The 23,402-nt window shown below is 46.7% G+C and overlaps 1 protein-coding gene across 4 annotated transcripts in view; it reads left to right on the plus strand.

The window, feature by feature from the left end:
* Positions 1-23,402, plus strand: part of KIRREL3 (kirre like nephrin family adhesion molecule 3) — a 340,739-nt gene that overhangs the window by 110,593 nt on the left and 206,744 nt on the right. The window contains exon 1 of one of the 4 annotated variants that reach the window (XM_049800739.1): positions 18,552-18,612. The exons of the other annotated variants lie outside the window; for them this stretch is intronic. The gene's annotated coding sequence lies outside the window, so the exon portion shown is untranslated. Of the gene's footprint in view, positions 1-18,551; positions 18,613-23,402 lie in introns of those variants that run through there. 4 annotated transcript variants of the gene reach the window in all.

Here is a 23,402-nt window from a genome sequence, read left to right on the forward strand (position 1 = left end):
ACATTACTCAGAGTGAAGGGGCAATTTAAGTGAGCGGAGAAATAATTTGGAGGAATTCAGTTTTCTCTGCCGTTTCTTGGCTTAGTTTGGTGTTGGAGGAGAAGCATGCAAGCATGACCTTTAAGCTGTGTGTGTCCCTTTGCATCACTTAACCCTCCTTCAGTCTTTCCTTCTCCTTTATCGATGTCTGCAGGAGCTCTGTATCCCAAAGCCACCCCCCTGACCCTTCCAGGGCGCTGGGATTTTTGGATGGCATTACTAATTCAGGGCTATTTTCCCCATCTTGCATCGTTTTATGAATGGTATGTGCTGGGGACTCCAAAGTTATTAACAAAATTCTGAGCTCTGATAACGTAGTGCTAGTACAAAACCACGCCAGCTACGCTGAGCTCTAAATAGTGTAATAAATGTGAACATCTTGGGTAATGTGATTTATTATTGGCAGCATGAATAGGAAAATAATAAAACAATATAATGATTCTGCAAGAAAAATGAGGGGTTTTATTATTATTCATACTTCGAAGCTTGTTTACAAGGCAGGAATGAGGTCAGACTCTTAAACAGAGCTACTGATGCCAGATCCTCAACTTTGTGTATATCAGGAGATGTAATCCCCTTTCCCCCAAGTTCATTTGCATGGGGAATTAGGCTCCCCAGTTTCATTATCACTAACAGACCTTGCTTGTTTCTAAGTGGCACGGTGTATTGGAGTTCCGAATTGATAACCAAAGCTGCACAGCTTGACGGGCAAGTCATTTTTCCACGCCTGGCAAAGGGAGCGGTGGTGTTTGGAAGTGGAATTTGTTGGTTTAGCTCGGTAGGCAGAAGCTTAGGCTCAGAGGTGGGGTTTGGTGGGGCTGGGGAGGAGAGCGCCGCAGGTAGAAAACGAGGGGTATCCAAAATGCTTTAGCGCTTGAAATTATTTTGCTGAGAGGGAAACTGAGGCAGAAAGGGTTGATGCAGCTGATTCGGGATAGGGCTGTTGGCAGGACCTCGGGCTTCATTCAGGGATGGTCCATCAGGATGCACAGCCTGGCATGGGTGTTATTAGGGCACCGCTGTTGACACTGGCACCCCCACCACCCCCTTTTTCTTTCCCCACCAGTTACCTCAGCCAATTTGCTAAGATCCTTCTGTTTTCCCAGGGATCAATGAACCCATTGCCTTTCCTCTGTAGTGCATGGTGCATCCTGTAACTTCCCAAAAATGGCTTCATCTGTCTTTTTATTTTGCATTCCGCTTCTTGCCCAACATGGCAACATTTAACGGAGACAGGGCTAAGCAACACTTACTTTCCTCTTTATTTTGCATCAACCCGGGTGCACTCAAGACCAATTGGATTTTCCATTACTGTGGCAGGTTACGATCCTTTGGTTACTTTTTCTGTAATTTTCATGTTTGCCTTTTAATATTTCTTATGAGATTGAAAGCTTCGGATAAGAGGTGGTAAGCTTTTGCTCAGCATGTTACAGAGGAACTACTTGAATTTGAATGAGGTGTGAGGAGGGTTGAGAGATACCGGGGCTGGCGTCTGCTCTAAGGCTGTACAGATGAAGCGAGGTGATGGAGCTGAGCACGGGGAGGCTGTAGCACATGAAGCAGCATCTACAAAAGAATTTCTTAAGGCCCAGCAGTGCTAAATCTCTGCACCTTTATAATGACAACTTCTGTTACCATCAACATCTCCCATGTTTTTCGGTGAAGTAATTCTTTTAGATGCCTTGTATATAGACAGATTTTTATAGAGATGTATTTTTTATTTATATAAAAACAGATATCTATATCTATTGTCAGCTGGTATTAGAAAGAGCATAAAGCACATCTCTAGCTTCTGCATGTTCAACCTCGGTTAGGATCACACAGCAGGTATGAGAACAGAAATGAGCCCCCACCATTTCCCCTTCATGGGGAGGACTCTGAATGGCTGTGGGATACTGTGGGGTTCTATGGGATTTCAGGGAGTTCTAGTTCCTGGATGCTTTGGTAGAGAACACGTGTAACTGAGCATTTATCGTACTTTACTTTCCTCCATATAGAAAAAAAAAAAAAAAAAAAAGGCACTCTGGGCTTTTTTCTCAAATAACTTTTGCTGGAGACTGCCAGCTTCCTTGCCTGCATCCCTCTGGAAAACACAGGCTTGCGGAACTCCTTTTTATCAGAAAGTTAGATAATGCCAATTATCTTTCTTAGATGTCATTAAATGCTGGCAATGACACTCAGCTAAACTCACCTCCTGTGATGTTTCACAGGTGGTGGCAGAGAGCATCATTTCACTTGGCTGGAGAGACCAAGCCACAGAGGGATACGATGTCGGTCTGCAGGAAATCTCTGCCGTGGGACCCAGATATTGCATTTAGATGTAGTTGCTTTCATTAGCTCCCTACTTTATAGCACTCATCTTTTTCCCCTGCCAGAAAGTCTCAAATGTGCTGAGGAATATTCAGGCCTCTTTTGGCAAGCATCAGAGATAAGTGGATAATAAAACACACCTTGAAAATATTCTCCATCCTATTATTAGCCACTTTCTTATTATACTTGCAAAGAAAAAAAAATTCAGTTATAAAGCAGTACGCTTTTCTATATTGCCAGTCCATCGTGTCCAGACGCTCGCAAAGAAAGTCTTTCAATAATATTCTCACTATTGTTTGTTGATTGGCTCCATTAATCAGTTGTTCATAGCCTCAGCTACGTATTTCCATAAGCGTGAGCCTTTTAAATCCCCCTCCCTCCCCACAGCCTCCTTTTATGCTCCCATGAAACTTTGAAAACGCCTAAACCACTGCTTCAGCAGGAATGAGAGGAGACAGATCTGCAAAGATACCTGCTCTCCTTTTAGAGAGAACAAAAGCTCCCTGGAATAGCAGCTGTTATTTACTCATCTCTCATCAGCAGATTTGACCTAATTTTGGTCTCCTCTAGCCTTTGTTTCAAACACCTGGTTGCGGCATCGCCAGCAGATCCGACTCCTTTATGGTGGCTGGTTTTATTTGATGGGGGAGGCGGGGCGGGGGGGGGTGGGTGAGACGGGCAGCTCCCAAAAAAACTGAGCTGCTGTGATTGCCGTGCGGCTGCCTGTTGGACTGAGTGAGCGTTGCAGAACAGACCGATTTAGCTTTCGGGACACCCCCCCGAGGCTTTCTTTAGTATGTCGGTATTCATGTTATAACAGGTTATATTATAACAAGTTATAATGTTATAACGGGTATGTTATAACCTGTTATACATGGCGTGAGGCTGACCATCTGGTTAATGGTGACTTTTGCTGTCTCATCAAGCTCAGTTTGTTTCAGGTGATAGCACCTTGCTGGCCATCTGCTCCCAAAAATACGCCCAAACTGCTTTCTCTAGCGAGCCTGGCTAACTTAAGAGCCGAGTGCCTGCTGATGGGCACCCGAGTTGCTTTTGCATCAGCCCACGTGGTGGGAGCTACTACTTTACCTCGGAAGCTGCCCAGCTCTCTCGAGCGCTGCCCGAATGAATGCAGCTACAGATTTGTTATGGCTTTCCATTTAAAATAGCCTACAGCCCTCCTGTGCTGGCGAGGAGGCAGCCAGGAAGGGAGATGCACTGATGAGAAATGCAGGGCCCCTAAATTCATTTTTCAAAAATGGCAAGCAAAGCCGGTGATTTATCTGCTGTCGCTCCAGTCCGAGAAAACCTTCCCCACCAGGTGAGCGACGTAGGAAGGGTAGCTCACCAAACACAAAATACAGCCAAGCCCTGTCAAGCTTCCTCACCTAGAGATGACTTTTATTTTGAGCCCTGAGAGTAATTAACGGCACTGACTTGAAAAAACAGTAACGAACCTCTCTCCCACGCAGTCTCTCGGGTCTGTTAGCCAACTTTCCTACCTGCTTGCCTCACACGTTCCCTGTGAGTTTTCATGCTGGTAGGTCCCTCTGTCATCTCTGATTTATTGCCTTCAGAGCGGGACCTTCATCCCCAGGGCTCAGCAGCTATGAACTGGCTTTTGAGAGACCTTTGGTGTCATTGGGAAAGACCCACCATCTGGCGCAGCGTTACAATTTTTGGAAGTATTGGGTCCCGTTGGACTCCCTTGAGGCTCCCATCCATCCTTAAGGCAGTCTTCTCTGGGGGCGGCTGGCCACAAATGTTTCTGGCAGATGTTTCAGCTATTTTAGCAGAGTTGCGTGCCGTGGAAGCCATCTCTCCCTTCATCTGTTTGGGAACTATGCGATATTATAGCCAGTACCGCCAGGCAATAAATGCGCTTCGCCTCTCATTTACGTGGGTCAGCGAGCAGCCCTACATGCCCTCAACCATGATATGGGATCAACCTGGGAAAGTAGGAAAGCTGGGGTGAGATCCACAGTCCGTTCAGAGAGGAGGCACTTTCCTCTCAAATCAGAGGTTTTGGGGGGTTACGAAGCCTGGTAAGCATCACACCACTTGTGAGGCTTAAAAAAGGAGGTTTACAGAAAGGAAGGGGAATGTAGCAGAAGCAAAACAATGGCTTGTTACAATGCACATAGAGAATGGAGAAGGGACTAAAAGGTCCACAGCATGCGCACACGCTTAAATCCTGTGGTACAGAGAAATCCAACCTTCTTAGAGGCTTAATTCTGCTTTAATCTTGTTAGATCTGCAGAGGTTGTGTTAATGGCACACACAGCTCGTTGTATGTCCTTCTCTCCCCATAGTCCCTCCAGCAGCACTGAAGCTTTTTGCAAGCCATCCTCAGGCACGATGTGTAAGGGAGGTGAGCCACATCTGGGTGGAGGTTAGCGCGTTTAATGCACAGCATTTCTGTCCAGCAGTGGCGAGAAGGGAAGGTTTAAGGTGTGATTATGCTTTTGGCTAGTTGTCGTGTTGAATTATGAGGGGATATGGGGTGTCTGGAGGTCATAGGCAACGTACTGGACTTTTAATATTAAAGGTCTTCTTCAGTTGGTCACCCGTGCTGGAATTAAGGTCTGACACCCAGTGCCTGGGTTCTCCAGGTTGGTGTCTCCTGATGGCTTCATTTTCTTAAAGCAATGCAGATAGACCAGCTGAGTATGTAGCTGGAAAATAAATGAATAACTAGCACACACCCAAATAAAACTAGGAGTCTTTGTTCCCACACCGTTACCGTTTTCTAACACAGATGCAAAGAGCCTGTGCCGCCTCCCAGGTCACTCTTTGTGTACGTGGACAGAGATCGCTCTTCCTCAGTCAGATGGGATGGGAGCACGAGCCAGGGCTGCAGTCTTCACTGGGTCATCCCTGGTCAACAGCTTAGCTGGGAAATCAATCGGAGAACTCAAGATGCTGTTAAATAGGGCTGGTAGCTGTCTATCTCTGTTATACCTAACCAATAGTGGGAATTTTTATACATACATGGTTGGGTTTTTTCAACCAAAAATGGGAAAGTAATCATCTGCCTGCGTACGGTTTGAAGGAGCCTCTTCCAGAAGATTGAAGGTGGTGGCCGTGGGCTCTGGTCAAATTTTAGATTATTTTAGCTGCATTGCTTTTCCCTAAATCCCTTTTTTTTTGGCGGTTTCAGATGACTGAGTTGTTCTTGACCTCCTGCCTTGAATTCTCATGGTTTGTTACTGTTCATCGTTAAAGAGCCGCTGTGCTCTACACTAGAATCAATGCAGTTCAGGACTAGGTAAATGAATCCTGTAGACAGTCAATTACAAGCACTTCAGGACCCTTCTGAGTGTAAAGAAGTTATATAAATGCAAGCAGTTATCTTGTCATTTAGATAGAGATGAACAGGCTATTTAAAAGTACCCAATAGGTATGGATAGTTATTGCTATTGAAAACCTTCCACCTGATGCTTGGTTTAATTATCAAAATTCTTTCAGAAACAAGTTCCCAAAGACCTCCTTTCTTCCTTCTCAATGGCAGCACAACCTGGAATTGGGCTGTGCCGTTACAGCTGAATACCAGAAATCTTACTATTCAGTATCGTTACAACATCTGCTGAGAGGGCAACCTGGTGGTACCTATGGGAAGAACAGCCACGTGTACACCGTATTTGCTCAAATTTAAGGAAATTATAGTTATGAGACCTGATTATCTCTGCTTTCCCCTTTTCTTGTTGCATTGAGTGCAAAGCCTGCACTGCAACTCGGGTTTCCAAAGCTGATTTGGGGTCTTTGTTACACCACTCAGTCAAACACCTTGGACAACCCTGCAATTTCTCATTATCTTTAACATAATGAAGCATGTGAGGTAGTTGCTAATTTATTAACATTCAGAGCACTTTTATTAATGCTCTTAATGCGCCGGTGATAGGGCTAGGACTTTGGGAGAGGGGATTGTTTGTAGATAAAAGAAAGGTGATATTTTACTCTGAAAAGAAACACAAAACACTGTGAGACTCGTGATAAATCATGTGCTCAACATCACTGCGGCTGTGATTGAAATTAATGGGAGTTGCAAGGCAAAATTCCCCATCATCTCTTGCAAATCTCAACTGGAGTTTGCGTTCTCAACTGCCAGCTTCATGCATTTGCTGTGTTGAGCCCATGATCGTGTGCTCATTCTTCATGTAAAAAGGGCCCTCCAGCAGGCTGTAAACTTTATGATGTGATGGAACAAACTGGAGCTAAAACGTAAGCTTTTTGTCATCACCAAACACAGCCACTTCGGGGGCTCGGCAGGGACGATCGGCTGCAAAAGAGAAGGAAAGAAAAAGCAGTGAGGTCTTCAATCACTTACAAAATATGCAGAGCAGCAGAGTTGGTTTGGAGCGAGGCAATAACCTCGGAGTTGCTCTCCTGACTCTAATAACCCAAATGTTCAAGGCACTGGGTTGTATCTCATCGGAAACGGAGCTCCTCCAGCAGCACAGCGTGTTCAGTGCTGTGCTGGTGCGCTGGAGTCAGTAAAGGTCCTTAACGAAGCATTATTTCATACAGCACTGCTTGCAGAATCTCCTGGTTGCATATGAGACAACACAGCGTATATCTAGTCGGAGGATTTTTTTTTCCTCCTCTTTTTCTGGTTTTTTTCTGGGGTTTTTTTTGTTCCTTTTTTCTTTCAGGAAGGTACCTTCTTTGCAGGTAACAAATTGATCACAGGTGGCAAACTGCTAGACCCTGCCATGTCTATGGCTGCTGTAAAAAATTTAAGACGTCAAGTTGTGTGAAACCGCCTGTAATGAAACATCCTCACCGTTACCTGCAAGGAATGCGATGCAGGAAGCTTCTTCTGTCTCGCACACACGCACACTCCCTTTTTTTGGATTATCCCACAGTATCATTGGGGATTTTAAGACCTCTTTGATTGCCCCTTTCAAAACATAGCTTCTGCTCAGATTTCTTAAAACCTGAAGCTGGCATCAGGGCTCTTGCCTGAAGAAGCACCAGCCCTCAAAAGCCATGGAGATGTGTGAAGCAGCATCGTATTTTCCCATGGGCTTTTGAAGCCCTTCTAAGCCAGGTCGTACCGACAGACAAGGGCAAGGCCAAGCAAAAAGGGCTACGAATACAGCAAGGAGAAGTCGTCAGTAGGGAGGGACATAGGGTCTCAGCACGCATGTGGTCTGCTCAGTTTCTGTTATCGAAAGCAGTTCGGAGGGGAACTAGTTTTCTCTTTTCTGAGATTTCTTTTCCCAGCTCTCTCTTCTGTAAGCGCACCCTGTCTGTACATGCAGTATAGATGGTTGAATAAACTGGGACATATAGGACTAGGATTTCCCCCCCCCCCCCCCATAATAATGGTTGAGCTGATAGCAGATTTTGTTCTTTTTTTTTTTCTCCTCCACTCCCACAGAAAATAAGTTGGTTTTTTTAGCATGGGCTTTTCAGCAGGCACCGTCTATTTTCGATCAACCGTTCGAGCGTATCAAAGAAAGAACATATTGCTAATTTTGGCCAAAATTTGATGGCTTGTATTTAAACCAAACGTTCCTTGCTCTTGAGACCTACCAGCTTGCAGCGAAACATGTGCAGAAAAAAAATGTCGATGTAGTGAAATCCTCGGCACCTCCATTGCTTTTTGCTGAGCTTTCTCGTGGAAGCAGATTTCCCAACTAGCTGTAAACATTTGTTCCTGTTCCCCGTTCATGAATTATCCAGTGCTATTCCAGTGCCTCGTGGCAGAGCTCAGGCAGTGAATAGGCACTGTCATGAAACACTCCAGAACTGTAATTAATAGCTCAACCTGCAGAAAGAGCTTAAATTTAGAGCTGCAAACTCTTGTGTGCTCCTCCAATGCTCTGCCTGGAGCACGGACTTTGCCTCTTCCACCGAGTCTGCTGGGGGACCTGTGCCATGCAGCTTTGCTTTTCTTCCCAGGCAGGATACAGATGAACATTGGTGTCAACTCACAGCCAGAAGATAGCAAGGATTTCTATTCAAATTCAAGGAATACAAGGAATTTGTGAGAGGTGCAGCCAGGGAATGTGACTGAAGTGCTTCCAGGGCAGAAGTTTAGGAGGGTCAGGGAATGCGATACAGCCTTTTGCCTTGCTCTTTTGGGAAAATGAACTGGTTTTTCCTAAAAGCTGGGAGGGGGACATGCTGGGAAGTGCCTATTGGCTCATCAAACGCAGCTTCGTTTAGTCAGAGTCGTGGCGTAACTCCTGCTGCCCGGTGCGGGATGCTCGCTGAGCATCTCGACCTCTGCCAGCCAGCCACCTCCCTCCAGCCCTAGCACAGCCCCTCCTGCGCCTTCGCTCCTGCCAAAATCTTTGCAGAGTGACGAGCCGCACAGGGACCTTGCGAAATGCCCCTCACGGCCCCCCAGTTTGAGGATGAGACCAGTTTGTCAAGCGCACGGGGCTGCACCTTTGGAGGTCAGGGTGCCGCTCTCCCTCCCCTCACCCCACCGTGCCTTGGCGTGGGAGAGCGTGCGCTTCAATTCAACCAGAGCTGGCATTGCCGGAGCAGCGTCGGCAGGTCAGCGTGACGGCACCAGAGCTGCTAAACATATCGTCTGCTGTGGTTTCCCACTGTTTGCAGCTAGCCCACGAGCAGGCGGGATGGAAAAGAGCCTAGGAGAGGGGCAGGGGATGTTGAGGAGGGACAGGCAGAGGAAGATTTTGGCATTTGTCTGAGCTGGCAGCGTCCCATTCCATGCAATGGAGAGGCAGGACATCCCTCTCCTTCCCTCTCACAGAGGATTTTCCTGTCTCTCCTAACCGATGGTTCTCGTAATACCCCGTCCGCGGTGTCTCAGCAGCACTGTACCTCTTCTGGCTCTGTCTTTTGCATTGTGAAGGCTTGGCTGATAGCAGCAAGGAGGTAAAAATGCACATTGTTTTTTCTTGGGGGGTGGCACCTAGACACCAGAGACCCATTACACAGAAGGAAACATATAATAAATCCCAGCTCTGGGAAGCTTTCTGTAGCACACCTGGTTTGCTGTCCCCTCCTCATCCTTTGCACTGGCCCCGTCCCCATTATCTGCTCATCATGAATTGCCCAGAAAACATATGGGTGGGGGAATAATTCTTTCACCAGGCCAGTTGAGAAAAACAGCTATAATGAAAAACAATGATGCATTGGGTTTCTAGCGTTTGTCTTTATTCCCTGTCAGGCTGCTGAAGACCAGGCCAATTAATCTGTTACAGGTGGGAGTTAGTTTTAATGTTGTGTAGAAAGTCAACCGGGCTGTTTGGCGGCTTTTTCCACCATCTGACTTGGTCCTTCTGCCCTCTTTCCTTCATTAGTGCACAACAGTAAAGAAAATTAGAGTATAGCCCACTGAAGGCAGCTGTATGGGAAGGTTTTTTTAAAAAGACAAGAAAGTAAATAACAGTGACCTGGCAATTACTGGAGCATTGCTTATTCCAGTGCTAAATGCAGAAGCCAGAAACCTGTTAAACTGTAGGAACGTGGAAACCTATTGTAAAGAAGATTAAGATCAGCTAGCCTTTGAAATAGGAGCTTGGCTTTATTTAAAGGTGATGCACACAGGACTGTTTCTTCCTTACTGTTGCTTCTAACTCTCCCTTCTATAGCATCATATGTAGTTTACATGGAGGGAAAGGGATGCTTGATCTGTGGAGGGACATACCCAGATAATTACCTTAAAATAACTTTCTCTTCCTGCAACCTCAGGTTGGAATACACTGAACTGAATAATATTACTCAGTTTTACAAAGCAATTCATTAGTGGGCGAACACAGGGTGATGGTGGCTTCTGGTGGCCAGGAGAGGTGGACCGAGGAGCAGGCATATAGGTTGTGTCTGCTTGTTAAATTTCCTTCAACTATGGGAGCGGGAGGTGAATCTTGGAGAATAATGAAGCGGAATTTATTCTGATTTAAGTACCTTTTTAATGCTTAAATGCATGAATTATCTTCCCATTAATTGGGGGATTTGAAATATCAGTGAGCATACGCACAGCCTTACCTCTTTTTTTCCCTGGGAAAGGTTAGAGGCAGAATGTCCCTTGCAGGGAGATGGAGGGATGCGGGGATGGATGCGGCCGGTGATGCCACGGAGGTCAGCTGGAAATGGCGAGGGCTGTGGCATAGCGCCCAGTCCGGGAGGTGCAGACATCGTGATGGGCAGCAGTGCTCATGCTCTCAGCCTCCCCACCATCTCTCCGCCAGCCCTGGCTGACCTCTGCGGCTGGGGAGATGCCTTGGAAAAAGTCAACCTTTCCTCCAGGGGCTGCAGATATGGTGAGGTGGGTGAGCAGGAGACCTGGCTGTCTTCTGCAAGCTCTGCGGCTTGAAATGACAGCTTCAGCAACGTAAATACAAGCAAAGCTCATCTGCGGATTTAAGGGGGCTCATTTCCAAGAGGGAAACCAAGATTTGTCTAGCCCTTACGTTACCTTTGTGTAGAAACCCTTTTATTCAGGCTCCTGCTAAGGTTTTATTGCTTTGTCTGCTGGGGAGGAAAGGAAGACCTCGGTTCTTCCCTTTGCATCCTCCTCGCAAAACTCTGCTCCTCCTGCTTGCTGGAAGGAGATGATTCCTGTGGCCAGAGCTGATGATTTTCCTCTGTTCCCTGTCCTGTGGATGTGTGGCACTACTGGCTCCCCCTGATCTGGGGACAATCCAGGAGCATTTCCCCATCCACTCTGCTTTACATTACTTGATGTTTCTGTTCAGCGGCTGCAGTGAAAAATCAGAGCCTTAATCTTTAGTAGCTCATTTGATTTTACTGGAGTCAGGGCCAGATTTTAATCTTTGTTGTAAGGGTGTAAATCCCTAGTTGGCTTCAGCAGAGTCGATCCAGGCTTTATAATAGCATGAGCGAGATAAGAGTCCTCTGCCATCCCTTCCTTCACCTGTGCACCCAAGCCCTTGGAGAGCCTGAGTTGATATATACTCCCACCCTCATAAATCTGTATATGAACTTGACCAGTATTCCCCTAGGGTAATGCAAATCAATATGCCTTCCCACCCACCCCCCACCCCCACCCCCCTTTCCTTTTAAGAGGACTATTTCAGGAAAATATAAATCTAAGTATTAACTTGAGCTGCCAGCCCAGAGGGTGTCATAAAATCAGGGAGAACAGTCCTGGCATGCCCTGTTAACCGGGAGCGCTCCCCGAAAGACACGGGGAGGCTGAGGTTGGAGTTGGGGAAACAGCTGGCAGCGGTGTTAAGGCTCTGCCGGAGCCGGGTGTTTGCATATGTACCTACTGCTGCTGAAGCTGGCAGGAGTCTTAGTTAAAATGCTGATTTAACCAGCGTGAGGGATGCTCTAGACCAGCTCTTTCCTGCGCAGCTCCAAAGCGTTGCAGGAGACAGATGCCTCTGGGATATGGATGTGTCAGGGGAGAGGTGTGGGGTAGGACCACCTACGCGTGGTGGCCTTGGAAAGGGAAAAGCACCCAACGTGTTGGTGCTGGTGTGCTGGAGCCCGGAGGAGGCATGGCATGATGCTCATGGGAGCACCTGGTACCTCCTGGGAGAGAGGCATCCACCAGCCAGGCAGATCTTTGGCTTTGCATCGAGATGGTCAATATTAATTTACCGTCCTGGCTCCGCTGGAGGTCCCAGTGCAAAAAGCCTTAAGGTAAGAGCTGGTGCTTGCTATAGGCACCTCATGACCTGCACGGAGCAGAGGGAGGGGAGGAGACCATTGACACCAAAGGTTTCCATCGGCGGTCCTTCCAGTGAACTGTTGCTGTCGTAAAAACCACAATAGCTCCTATCACCTCAATTAGCTAGTGCTGCCATCCGTATTTGGAGTTAATAGTACAGCGGGAATTAGCACAGCCAAGGAGGGCACTGAAAAGTACGTTTGTTTGTTTATTAACGAAGCCATTTCTCCCTGCTTTCACATGGATTAGTAGCTGAGCAGAGACCTTGAAAGGTTAAGCGCTTGCATCCCAGTTCATATTTTCTTGCTGTTTAAAAAAAATACCTAATTCATTCAAGTCGCGGCTTTTTCTGTAGCTAAAGCAGTTTCCCGGAAGAAGTTGTCACGGAGGCTCACAGTTATGTAAATGCAATAGTTATTTCTGACACCAGTAAATAATAGTTCTGTATGCACTGACACTGTTTTCTTACCTTATCGTGCTAGGTCTCGAGCCGTGATTTAGATGTTTGCAGCTTATTAGCATTTTTTGGACTGTGGCAAGCAATTTGTACGGTGCGTTTCAATCTTATTTTATGCACACGAAAGGGGAAAAAAGTGATTAGCGCTCTTTGGAAAGAAATGTCTGCTAAATTGCTGTTCTGATCAAGGTAAATCAAGCCATCCAGTATAATGATCCGGTGTCATCTGCAAGCCAATCATGCCCAAAGCTACTCCACATTCACAGGAAAATTTAGACCTTGTGGTTTTTGTTTGTTGGGTGTGTTTTTTCGTTCCCCTTCTGCTATGGAAAGATCTGTTTCCTGTGAAATACGTTACCCTGAACCAGGGAAAATAGGATCTAGGCTCTTTCATCAGGAGATTTCAACGCGTGTTAGGGTGCTGTTACAAGGCTTGGGAGAAAAGTATCGTGTCTGTGCCGTGTTCAGATTAAATATAATCCTGGACAGTTAAGCTTTGCTCAGTAACACCTGGCATAGGAGGGGTACAGGACTGAAGAGCCATGAAGCCTCTGCCATTTATTTGGTCTCTTTGCCATGCTGCCTTGCCAGTGGATGCTCTTTTATGCCAAGTTTTCCATGGTTGCACATGGTGGTGGTTCGACTGAGCAGCAAGTTCATCACTGAGTCCATCTGCCTGCTCCGAGGCCAGGACTTCTACACTTTTGTCATGCCTGAAATAGGTTTGTCTGAGCTGTATTTGATGGCCTGCAGTAATGGAGACTGTGCAAAACTGCCCTTTTTTTTTTTTCCCCAGGAAGTTTTTTCTAATGTCTTTCCTAACTTTTTCTTGCTGCAATTTAAGCTCATTATTTTTTCTCCTATCTGCTGTGGACATGGACAGTAGCTTTCCTCCCTCCTGCCACTGGCTTTTTATGTGCTGGAAGATTATTCCTGTGGCTCTCCCCAGCCATCTCTTCTGCAGACAAAACAGCCCCCATTTGCTCACTTAGTCCTCTTTGGTGGTGTTTCCTCCTCCTCCAGGCGTTGTCACTGCTGTCACCTGGACACTCATCCCCGTCTCCTTTCATGTGCAGTGTTGCAAACCGGGCTGCTGCTTTATCAGAGCCGAGCAGAGTGCAAGGATTGCTTTGAGTCTCTTACAGGTTACTTGGCTGCGCGCAAAGAAAAAGCAAAGTCTTCACGGCAGGGGAAGATACACTTAATCTATTTCCAGCTTGCGCTGGGCTGCATCACGTGCACGGGAGATGGTCGTGAGATTACGCAGGCGTTGCACTGGGAAAAACCTCTTGGGGCACATCCAGTCCTCTTCTCTCACAAGCAACCGCATCTCACGGCTGAGTTTGCATACTTACCAATGTTTGGACTATAGCTAATTAAATTCTTTGCTAGCATCACCAGGCAGTACTCTCGAGATGCTCTTCCACCACTTCACCCTTCTCACAGTTCAAACACTCTTACAGTTTCCAGCCAAAATTCATGCCTGTGGCAGGATAAATCCAGCCAGGGCTAGCTCACGAGCCCCATTTCTTTGCTGAAATTCAAGGACAGCATGATGGTCATCAAGCATGAGGGCTTCCGTGTCCTGTGTCTATATGATCATGCCGATGGACGGGAATGTAAAATTGACTTGTAGCTCTGACTTGGGCTCCTCTCCGGCTCCGCGAGGCTCCTCTCCAGCTGGAAAGGAGGAGCTTGGCGGCGATTGTTTGAGATGAGAGTTATTCGTGTAACCTGGCTGTCCTGTGAAGTTCAGCTCCCGTTCTCTGTCTCCCTTCAAAGCACCCCCCACCAGCTTTTTTGTTCATGTTTAGAGCCGCCTTGCTCTGACCTCGCAGCAGTTCGCTTCGCCGGCAGCAGAGCTGCCTATTGAAATCGCTACCCTCCGCGCCTCGGGTGCTTGCGTGCCCAGCACCCTTTTTGTAATTATCTCCAATCTGACTGCTCATTTCCACCAGAACTTTAAACATTGTTCCTTTTTATGTAGCACGGCTTTTTAATTTCCCTCCCTAACAGAAGCGATTGTTTATGTTGTAAATGCCACATTAGTCCCTGTGAAATGGAGATGGAATTGATTTTCATTTCAGAGATTTCACAGCTTGCCCCAGAACTTTTCTGCTTGATTGCCAGTGCTCAGAGAGGCATGGGCCTCTGAGAGAGTCAGAAACGGCGTGTGCAATGTGGTATACACAAATACGAGAGTCTTACTTGAAACGTAGATCCCCCTGCTTTGCTCGCCTCTAATTTGACAGCCATCTCAAAGAGTTTGCATCTTCAAGTCTGCCATCCTGCTCGCCTGTGCAAGAGGTGGTTCAATCCGGGGCTGTCACTGAGCTTTCAGGACTCGTTATCCCACCAGCGGGCAAGTCGAGAGGTCAGGGAGCTGCCTGGTGATTTCTTTGTTCTTGAGGGGGATGGTTGGATCAACCTCTCCCTTCCCAGCTGTGTCTTCCTGCAACCTGTGGAAATTAGGGTGAGGTGAGCCCAAGTCAGCCCATCCACGTGACAACTAGTTCTGGGTGATGCTCACTTAGACTGAGGTTTTGCTTAGCCTGTACCAAGCCCTCGGTCCTGGTTGTTCTATCTTCTAAGTGGGTAAATCTGAAGGAGGGTAAGTCTTTTTTTCGTGGTGGTGTGGTGGAAACTTATGTTTCCTTCCAGCCCAGCCCACCTGTGCTTGGAGGATAAGGACCAGCCTTGAGGAAAAAGAAGCTGTCTTGTCGTCTCCCTCCTGCTAGGTATCGTACGAACATACCGTACTAGGCATCGGACACATGGGATCATCAGTCCCCGTCATTTAAGCTCGTGTCACCAAGGCTTGTGAAGACAGCTTGGAAGATCCTTGGGGAGGTGGAAGTCATCCATGTAGGGAGCAGAAGGAGAGCTACCTGATTTATGGGGCTGCAAAGACACCTTTCCCTCTTGTATATCAGCCAGAGTAGCGGGAGTTGTGCGAGGTCGTGGGTGTTTTCTGATAAGCCGGTCCCCATGCTGCATGGAAGCTCCTCTCTGTCTGCTGCCGTAGCTCTTTCTCCTAATGAAGCACTCATGTTTAATCACTCTGAGCCCATGTATCAAAGGCAGACTCGTTCTGCAAAGGGAACGCATGTGCCCTCAGCAATATCGCAGTGAATCATTTGCGAGCAACCCAAAGGCTGAAATATGTTTGCATCAACCATTTCTCAAAGAATGCTACATAAAGAATCAGTTCATAAATAACTAGGCTTGAGCGTGGAAAGTTCATAAACATCAGAGCCTGTTGAACTATTTGCTGCCAATAATTCACTATTGTGGGGTTTTATAGAGGGCAAGGGGGGGGAAATATGCAGAATTCTCCTCCCTATTACCTCAAAAATGAATTAAAAGAGGTTGGAGAATAATCTGTTCTCTTCCCAAAATGTATTTTTGGAGCAGACTTCCTCAATTCCTGTGCAAATACGAACTCCCCTCTAGGCGATGGAGCAGGATACAGCTATGTGGATGCAGAAGGAAGGCAGAGGAGAATTGCGAGTAAGTGGCACGAAGACAATTTGCTTGGACCGGGGAGAAAGATGCGCTCTGACAAGGATAGATGGAATGAGGTTGTTGCCAGAGAAAATCTCGAGGAATTGCGAGCCAAGTTGGGGGGGGGAGCGTTGGATGCAGCGAGCATGCAAATCTCCTTGTGTTTTTTGGTTTTGAAGCAGTAGAAAGGGGGGACACGGGGGGACGGCCGGACCACAAAAATCCAAAGAAGCTTTGTCAAGTCTGACATTCCTTTTGCATCCAAAAGTGGGTATTGATTTTCCACCCGTGACTGCTATAAATGAGAATTTCTGTGTAGCGGCTAAGGCCTGCGCTAGTTGTGTTTCTTATCTCTTTAAATATGATTACCTGCACTTCATGGTTTCATGGTTAAAATCGTAATGAACTTTGCCAGCCAAGTCAGTCCATCGTCCCGGGCGCGTTTGTGTGCGTGATCAAATGATTTCTCTCACCGGTTACTCGCAGCTCTATCTCCAGGCTACAGGTTTATTGACTTACCGCTAATTTTCTTGTCAGGATAATTCTTCCAATCAAGATTTAAAACAAACTGGGAGGTTACTAAAGTGCTGGAGATTCCAGTCCTAATGCTTTTTGATTTGATTAAGATACCTCTGAGCGTGGATATTTATTTTAGGGGGGCAGGAGAGGGAGGTAGACGGGGGGGTGTGCACTTGATTTTGGTTTGGTGCAAAGCTTTTCTTGGAGGGACTGGGTTGTTTGTTTAGAGCAAATCCCTTCTTCCATGCCAACATCTGCTGCTCTGTATTTGCTCGCAGGGGAAACTAAAAAAAAAAAAAAAAAAAAAAAAAAAAAAGAAGAAGAAAAAGAAAGAAATAGATTATTCCCACTGCATCAACCTACAGGCGTCTGCTGGCTGCAATTTTCTTCAATTTCTTGCCGTGAAAAGCAAGACCGTTCATTTTGTAAGTGCTGCTTTTGTGTGTGACCTATATTTTGAAAACTGATGGGGTCACCACCTCCCTCCTCCCAACCTGTTGAACCAAAGAGTGTTTGAGATCTGTCCTAGATTGTATTTATCTCTAAGATTATTTAAAAAGCAAGGTAGCTATTACTAATAAGACAGTGTTCTTCTGGTGGGTTTTGATCATTTCCCCCCCCCCTCCCCCTTCCCCTTTACTCTCCTTTGGAAATGAAAATCCTAGCCTGGCTCCACCTGACCAAGAAAGTGCTTTCCTTCATGTCTCTGTCCTTCAAAGCTGATTTAGAAAGCACGTAATCTTTCTCCATTCATCATCTTCTGACCCTTTTTTTATTTTTTTCCCCTGTTGGTTGCTATTAGGCTGGCTGGCAAGTTTAAGAAGATGTCATAGCTTGTCAGGTAGTTTTGAAGACATCATATTTTTGCATATGGATACACACAATTTGAGCACTCGAGTTGTTTAATGACACGTCTCATTCCCGTTTGATTGGAGGTTGAAACCGGTGCAGACAGAGCCAGATGAGATACGACAGTCCAGATTCATCCACGTTCAACACTTCTTTTGGTCTTTATCGAGTTTGGGGTCTTTTTTTCCCCATTGGAAGTTCCGGCCCACCCACCCCCCTTTTTTTTTCTTCCCCTTTAATCTCACTTTCTATTAAAAGTCTTCCCAGAGCTAATGTAATAAATTTAGATCCAAAGCCAGATGCATAGCAAAACTTTTGGCAGAGAATACTCTATCAGAAGACATTGCAAATGAAATATGCTTTCCCTTGGGGATTATTCTACAGTTTAATTTAATTTGATATTTCAAATTAAATTAATTCAAATGGTTATGCAGTTTCCAGGGAAAACAGACTTCATTTATGATGTTCTGCCACCAAATTGTTTTGCTCCTATCATATATCTTATATTGTTAACCGGGAGTGATAAGTAGTGACAATGTAGGATTTTTTTGTGCCCTTTGTTTTGCAATACCCATCCTAAAGGGAATGGAAACATTTTCTTGTGCAGGGCCTTCTCTGTGTGGTTTCCACTGAAACCTTTTTTTTTTTTTTGGCTGAAAATTAGATTTTCATCAAAATGTGATCTTAAAAAAAAGTGTTTGTTTTGTGAAGATTTTGTTTTTATGGAGCTCTTACTTCTTGCTGGTTTTCAATTTGCAGATGAGAAAATAGTGATGCTTTGTTTGGGATTGAGATTTTGATACACCAGGCTTTATAGCACGGAGAGGACAGACATGAGGAAATAAAACAGTCTGAGCTGGTTATTCTTTTGGTTTGGGATTCTCAGTTTTTCAGCAAGAAGTAATTTTTTTATTTATTTTTTTTTTCAAGGGCACAGTTGGGAAAATTTCTGCATTTTCCAACTAGATACAGCTTCGGCCGTGTGCAGAATTTAGGTGGTTGCATTGCATTTGGAGGGGATCCATTGCCTTTCATCCTTAATCTGCAGGAGGGAATTTGCCAAAAAAACCCCAAACCCAAAACCTGAATAGTTCTGCTTCTGGTGTGCTCCCCATTGCATGGGATTACTGATGTTGTAACAGCCTTAAACCAACTGCTTCCCAAGACCTGTGTGGACTCCCATGGGATTTCTTTATCATCATCTTATACCTCTTTTGAAGTGACTGATTTATTTAACATGGCTTTTCTCCACAGGCTCTTATTATCCAGAGTCATCAAGGAACTTGCACCAAACTCTGAAGTACATTAAGACAAGGTAATTCAGGGAAGTGTTTGCATCTAGAAATATATGTAAGCACTTTCCTATCTGCTGGCCTGTAGAAAAGCCATTATTCTCGACAGGGGAAAAAAATATTGGTAATATCACAAGAGGCTTTGGAAGAGAACATAAAGCTAGTTTCATTTTCCAGTCAACTGAGATCTAATATTTCCTATACAAGATGTTTAGATGTTTTAGAAAAAGGAGCAATGTTTATTTGTCTAAAGCGACACACACACAAAAGTTCTATATTGTGCTTGTGGCTTTTTTCCATTGTAAATGGTTTTGCAGGGAGAAATCTCTTCCTCATCCATCATGGCCAGTAGATTAGAGAAATATAAATATCATCTAAGGAGAATGGACCCGAGTCTACTAACGAATGCATGGGAGAAAAATAAGAAATGTAGCGTCCCTCCTGATGGGGAAGGCTGAGGGCTGAGTCAGAGATAGCCTTGTTGTCTCGCCGACTTCTGGGGATTTATTTGCTTAGACTATCCTGGGATAAAGGTCTCAGTGTGATATTTCTTCTCAGACGTGTGTTTTGGGCTGGTCCAAAACCATTTCGTTGAAGCAGTCTGTCATCAGCAAAGGAAGATTGGTCAAAACAATTCCACCCCCACCCCGGGAAGTGCATTGGGTTTTTTCAGAATATTTTTCAAGTCCAGCAAGGATTTGTTCCAGAATAACATGTAGCCCTAAAGCACTCTGGGGAGCATGAGATTTAGATGCCCCCATAGTCTTATTCACAGCCAGGAGCTTGGCAGCCAGGCTGATGCAGCAAGCTTTTGCCTTTTGAGCCATGGCTGTTCCCCAACCAGTTTTAGGTGTGATGGGAGGCAAATCTTTGCCCCGGAGAGCTCATAGGTGGACAGACCATATGCGTGATGGGGACAGAACAAGCAGTTACAGGGCCGGGGCTTGGAGTAAGGGTTGAACTTCCCCCATCCATTTTGCAGGCTCATCCCCATCCCTGGGAGCGTCGGCACGTCTGGCTGCGCTTCGAAGGTTTTAAGTGTCGGGATTTTCTTTTTTATTTTTTTTCTTTTTTCTTCTTTTTTCTTTTTTTGACTCCTCTTTTTTTTTTTTTTATTACTATTTGAGAGCAATTTCCTCCTCGGTGCTTCCTCGGCAGCGAGGAAGGCAGCCAGGAATTCTTAACCTTGAAGCTTCAGTGCTTCGGTTTGATCGTGTGCTGCCAGTGGTTTTAGTGCGGAAACCCCGCTAGAGCTAAAGTGGCTCTTTGGAGGTAATCAGGGAAGCAAACCCCAGTTGAATTAGCGCAAGGTTTAATGGGGTACGGAGCACGCCTCAGCGCCCGATACTCCACCGCGTCTCGCCGCCGCTGCTCCTCACACGGAGAGCAAACCCGCCTCCCAGCGCAGATTTTGCTCTTCTCATCTCAGTGATTGACCTTGCAATCCATCTTCCCTCCCTCTAAAACCTCTCCGTCCCCCAAAATGCACCCGGGAGGCTGAGCACATCGTCGCCGGCACAACAGCCTAAGCGTGTGCGGAGGGAGAGGACTGGGCAGCCGTGGAAAGCCTTGGTGATGGGCAACGGCTGCCGTCTTTTGGCTTGGTTTCTTCTCCTCGCAAGCCTTTTCTCCGGCAACGAGGTGCTGTGTGGACCTGTGGTCTCACGGGCCGTGTTTGCAGGGTCAAGCCTTAGGAAAGTAATTGCTGTAAGAGGTCCCCGTTACCGAGCACTCCTGCTGTGAGCAGATGTGCCCATCACCTGCTCTGCTGCCGCGCGCCAGAAACAAAACAAGTGCTGGAAATTAAAAAGTGCAAGTGACTGCAGGAAGATGCCCTTCTTCAGCCAGCCCTTATCCTGCAACCCTTTCGTTCTCTTTTACCCCTCTTCAGAAAGTTTCTCAGGACATGGTATGCTCTACGACACCCCTACTTCTATTTTTTAATTTGTTTTCTGCAGTGGTGTTCTGTCTCTCAGCAAAGTCATCGTGTCAAAAAAAGAGATTGCTTGAGCCCGGTTCTGCTTTTGGCTGGTTTGTTTTTTCCCGTGTGCCTGAGTAGCATCTGCAAAAAGCCTGTGGCGAGGGGCTGGGACCCTCCCCGGGTCACCGTGCCGGTGCGGCAGTGAGCAGCAATCTTGGAGGAGCTGATGGTTGTGAGCAGAGAGGAACAGATGAGGGCGTTGTGTTTGGGGGTTTAGAGATGGGGAAATTGAGTCACAGGCTGCCGGAGGTTTTCTCAAGGTCATACAGGCTTGCTGGCTGGACTCAAGGCAAGGGGAGAGAGCAGTCGTCTGTAAATACCTGCAGAAAAACTGCGTTACGGGCTGGGTTTCCTAGGGATGCACATCTCTGTTCCAGGGGGTGGACTGGAGTAGGTGTCCCTGGGGAACAGCCATTTGGGTAAGGATATTGCTGCCTGATCCCATGGTCCAAGCAGCCCACGGTGTCTTTCTTGTGTCTCAGTTGTGGTACAGACTTTCCCTCCTCACTCTTGGGGTGAATTTTGTCATGTGTTGTCGGGGGCGCCTGCCTTGCTTCAGAGCAAGCTCTTTGCCACTGTGGTTAATGACCACTGAAGGAAAATCCTTCAGCTGAGGGCGATGAAGACTACATGTCCTGAGCACCTTTGGGTGAGGTGAAGCCAAGGGGAGAGGCACTTGTGCACAACCGAGACCTCAGAGACGGTTGAGCTGCTGCGTGGGTGGCTGCGGGGACTGGGGTCTCACGTGTTGCGTGAAACCCTGCCCCAAGTGGAGTGTGGTCCCGTTGCCCTGACCTCGGGAGCGTTGTCTCTTTTTGCTTGAAATACGTCAGTGCAGCTAAAACCTGGAATCTAGGAGGCCGTTTCAGCGTGGCTCCAAAAGCCCTTTTGGCGTGAGGCTGCTGACCTTAAGGTAGGTTAGGGCTTTATTGATGGAATAACCTTTGGGGACCAAGTCTCGGCTTTCACAGAAAAGAGGGAGAAGTTGTTGCTTAAATAACCCACTGGGGACTGGAACTGGTGGTGACCCAGAAACAGTGGGGTTTTTTTATTGCTTCCCATAATTTCCCCAGGCTAAAGCTGTCTCCAGTAAAGGAAAACCAGGTTGTTACTGGGGGGAGTAAGCAAATTAGCAGACGAGGGCAAAAGCTTAATAGAGTCGAGCATCCAGGAGGCAGGAGCTGCGACAGCTGAGCAGCACTTGTGCCCATGTCTTTTCTTTTGCTTTTAATGTCCCACTGATCTGAAGCCCCTTTCCCAAAGAATGCATTTATTGTTTAATTTTTCATACCATCGTTTCCGTAACTCAGGGTAAAAACAGATGTTGGCTCTTCCCTGGATGGCAATTCCAGTTTCAGCTGATGTGATGCTCAGTTGAAGCCAAACTGATTTCCCCATCCACTGAAGGATGTTGTCAGGAGGTTTATTATTCTCTTATCATTTTAGCCACCGTGTGGTTGCTCACTGGCCAGGCAGGTGTCTCCCAGCCCAGGTACCTGCTAATGCTGGGAAGTGTTGGAGGTAGAAGTGAGAGGGGATGAATATGCTCTTATTTACTTGTCACTTGACCTAAGTAGAGACCGCCACCATCTCTAATTATTGGAGGGTTGAATTTGGGGTTGCACTGAATTTTGGGGCATCCATCTGTCCATTAGCCTCCATGCCAAGACCTTCATTCTTGTTTTGTGGGAGCTGCTCATCACCCGTGGGAGGTACGAACTCCCAGTCTGACCCCTCCAGTAGCTTGGCCGGCAGAAAGGGGTTTGTTCACTTCTTTTGCTAATTGAATTTTGCACCGAAGGGCACTGTTTCGGCTCCACATAACTGTCCCCGTGGCCAAAACCGGGAGCATGGAGTCGACCCCGGGCCATCAGTACTAAAAGCACAAGCGGTAGCTTGGCGGGCTCCAGGAGAAACCTTGTCATATCCTATCAGTGTGAGCCCTCACACTCTCCTGAGCACCAGCCACGAGCAGAAAACGTGACAAACGCAGCAGTAGCGCAGATGTAGAGAATAAACAAGCCTTTGCCCACATTATTGGATTGCTAATGAGGAGAGACCTCATCAACTGCCCAGCCATCTAATTTCTCTTGGCTAGTATTACAGACGGTCAGGAACCGCGTGAGGCACGGCATTTTCCAGCACAGAATGGTTCAGGGAGAGAGACAATTCCAATGGGAAAATGGCCAATTCTCCCTTTGCCTCCCGACTTCGGTACTGGAAATTTCCGTTGAAGCACACGTTTTTCTGGTGAAAGACAAAAGTACAATCCTGACTGCTTGTCTCAATCGAGCTCCCGAATTTCCCAGCATCTCCCATGGCTGCAGCACTGTGTGCCTCCAGCAGCGTGCCAAGCCTCCGTGGGATGGGAAGTGGGAGAGACTAAATCCTCACCCTGCAGTCCTCATTTCAAGCACCTCACGATCAAGACCAGAGCATTTGGTTTGGTGGTTTTTTTTCCAGTGACCTCGCCTCCGTCTAAGTGGAGTTGTCTTGGAGTTCAGCCATGGAGCTGAATTCGCAGCTGCCCCTTCCAAAACTCGGAACAACAGCTCCATCCCCCTGCCAGGATTTTTCCTTGTCCCTCCACTACCTTGCAAAATCAGAGGTGTCCCATTCTACAAACTGGCCGCAGCCCCCCAGCTTTGCACGTGCTCCTGGCACCGGTTGTGTTGCATGGATATCTATTGCTTGCCCAGCGGTGTCTCGACTCACAAACTAATTAAAGTTCGTGTCACACCGGGAAGATGTAAAATGCTCTCTGAGTGCTAGATGTTATTATTTTAAGCTTCTCTTCTTTTTCCTGAGGCACAGCAACTCCCCGAATCCCAG

This window comes from Accipiter gentilis, chromosome 5 (genome assembly GCF_929443795.1).
Source record: "Accipiter gentilis chromosome 5, bAccGen1.1, whole genome shotgun sequence".
Lineage (NCBI taxonomy): Eukaryota > Metazoa > Chordata > Aves > Accipitriformes > Accipitridae > Astur > Astur gentilis.